General features: G+C 41.8%; 1 non-coding gene across 1 annotated transcript; it reads left to right on the top strand.

The window, feature by feature from the left end:
* The first annotated feature begins 1,091 nt into the window (after positions 1-1,091).
* LOC120092306 lies at positions 1,092-1,195 on the top strand. The gene has a single exon (XR_005486013.1). It is a non-coding gene; the product is annotated as a small nucleolar RNA R71 (small nucleolar RNA).
* Positions 1,196-2,804: the final 1,609 nt, after the last annotated feature.

The following is a 2,804-nucleotide window of genomic DNA, read 5'->3' as shown; positions in this document are numbered from 1 at the left end:
AAGGGTTGGATGGATAATGGGGGAAGTGGACGCACGACGGGAATAGGGTCATGCGTCGCACCCACCGACGTAATATTTGGAATAAACGGTGGTGGTGTGGGCCTGTCTCTTATACACATCTAGATGTGTATAAGAGACAGCGACGGGAATAGGGTCATGCGTCGCACCCACCGGCGTAATATTTGGAATAAACGGTGGTGGGGCGGGCTTTGTGTAGGGTCTGTCTCTTATACACATCTAGATGTGTATAAGAGACAGGAACGTATTTGTGTCATCCTCCCGCATCAACTCTACTACTCCGTGGGTATTCCCTGGGGTTTCCGTGTTGCTGGGCAAGGCTCCTGGCTGTCGATTCTTCAACTCATTTGCAATCTACCCCACCTGTATCTCTAGAGTTCTGATGGAAGACGCCTGCCTTTTTAGCAATGCGTCGTTCTGGGCGATATACTCCTTTAAGTGGTTTTCAAGGGAGATGCTGAACTCGATGCATGTCCTCCTCTATTAAAAGATTATTGGTGCGGCTGCTGCGTTGGCTGGAATCCAAACGGTGGTTCTTGCCTTTGCTGCTGGTTTACCCCTGGGTGGTGTGGCTCCTGTTGATTACCTACCCAAGAGAAATTTGGATGGTTCTTCCATCCAGGATTATAGGTGTTTGAAAATGGGTTATCTTTAATAAAGCATACCGATTGCGAATTTTGTAGGCAATCAAAGTAGGAATGGGGATCTCCACAGCCCACACAGCTAACCATGGGCTGTACGAATGTTTCTACCTGATTTACCTTTTGCGGGTTTGATGCATTCCCCAGTGACATATTCTGCAAAAGGTTTGTAATAGTAGCCACTTGTGCAGAGAGCTGGCTATTGCGTTAGAGTTAATAGAATTCACATTATGAGGTCGCCTCTTTCTTTCTACTCTTGCGTCGTAAGTGTCATCCACCCATTCCATATTATGCTTGGCTATGCGGTTCAGTATTTCCTTAGCTTCACTATAAGATTTGTCTATGATACCGCCAGCTGCAGCTGCGTCAGCTGCCATTTGAGACGCTCTGTTTAATCCGCCATAGAAAGTCTCCATCTGGATGGTTAACAGTAATCCATGATTGGGGCAATTCTTGACTAATCCTTTAAAGTGCTCCCATGCGACATTCAAGGTTTCAGCTTCTTCTTGCTCGAAGTTTATGATCTCTCTCCGCCTCTTTGCATTTGTGGTGGGTGGGAAGTATTTTTGCATGAATTTCTCTACCAACTTTTCTCAGGTCGTGATCTCTCCAGGCTCCAAAGAACTTACCCATTGCTTTGCGTCGTCATGCAGAGAATATGGGAATAAAGATAGCCTGATAGCTTCTGGAGTGATTCAAGGAATCACAAACCTGTCTCTTATACACATCTAGATGTGTATAAGAGCCTTGCTTTGCGTCGTCATGCAGAGAATATGGGAATAAAGATAGCCTGATAGCTTCTGGAGTGATTCAAGGAATCACAAACGAGTTACACGCTGTCTCTTATACACATCTAGATGTGTATAAGAGACAGTCTCAAATCTTGTCCCATCTGGTGTTGGATATATGATCCCTGGTGAGAAATCATACAACACAGGAGACGCATACTCTCGCATGGGACGCGTACTACTGTTTGTCATTATTATAGGATTTTGCGCAGCGTGGGCTAGTTGTTGAGCTAAGTTATGATTCGCTTATTCGTCCGCCATTTGTTGTTGCCTGGTCTGTTGTCTGAGTTGTTGTTGCCTTAACCAACGACAACGATTAGATCGATTTCTTCATTGGAAGGTCCTTTCAACTTCGGGGTCATATACAAGTTCAAGAGTGCTTTCCTTACTCATAAACCTTTACAAGCTTCGACTTAGCTCGTAATACTCCCTCAGTTGTAGTTTTCCTACAAAAGATACAAGCAAAATTTCTGGTTAGTTTTGTTGCTGAATCCCTAGCAACGGCTCCAAAAACTTGTTCGTTGATTTCGTGATTCGAGCTAATTGGAAAAATAAGTGTAAATGTGAATGATGCGTTGATGCGTTTATGATGCGTTAGTGACGTGTTGATGCATTAGTGATGTGCAACAGGACGCATGACATTCCTCTATAGACGTTCAAGTTTTCTTGACTCAAATCTAAATATAAATCCAACTTAGGTTCCTGGTAAGTCAAGGGTCAAACTCAGGGACGCATGACATTGTAACTATTGTAGAAATATCCTAAGTGACTATAGAAATGAGTTATTTACACTAACCTGCTGTGTATGTGTGAAAGAAGATACAAAAGGGTCAAGTAGAGGATAAGGGGTCGTGTGAAAAATGGTGTTTGATGCAAGTGATATGCGTCAATCTAAGTTACATGTACACGAACCAGAATATGATGCGAATGAGATGACTTGTTTATCTTTGTTTATGCGTTAGACTCTATTCGACATTTCTCAATGCGAATATCATACAATACCTATCTCTAGGGTGTATGCGTCAATCACATTATGCAATAAAACACCAGTGCGTCTATCTCTAGATGTACTAAGCGTTTCTAACTTCGTGCTGGCTTATTTATTCTCTCGAATAATTTAAACTAAAGCTGCTTTCACCAATTGATTTAGTTGGCTTAAACGTTCGAAATGGAATTTTGCATGAAGTTATAGATTCATCCAACATAACCAAGAAATAAATAGTGCTAAAGTATGATAGATCAAATATGTGCATTTATAAATAAACTGATTGTCTTTACAAAACCAACACTTAATCAAATGAGAAGATGAAAACGATAAGTAAAATGAAATGAAAGGAGTCAAGCTGCAGAGTACAAT

Source organism: Benincasa hispida, chromosome 11 (assembly GCF_009727055.1).
Source record: "Benincasa hispida cultivar B227 chromosome 11, ASM972705v1, whole genome shotgun sequence".
NCBI classification, from domain to species: domain Eukaryota; kingdom Viridiplantae; phylum Streptophyta; class Magnoliopsida; order Cucurbitales; family Cucurbitaceae; genus Benincasa; species Benincasa hispida.
The sequence above is the reverse complement of the archived record's forward strand: the minus strand, read 5'-3'. Positions and strand labels throughout refer to the sequence as shown.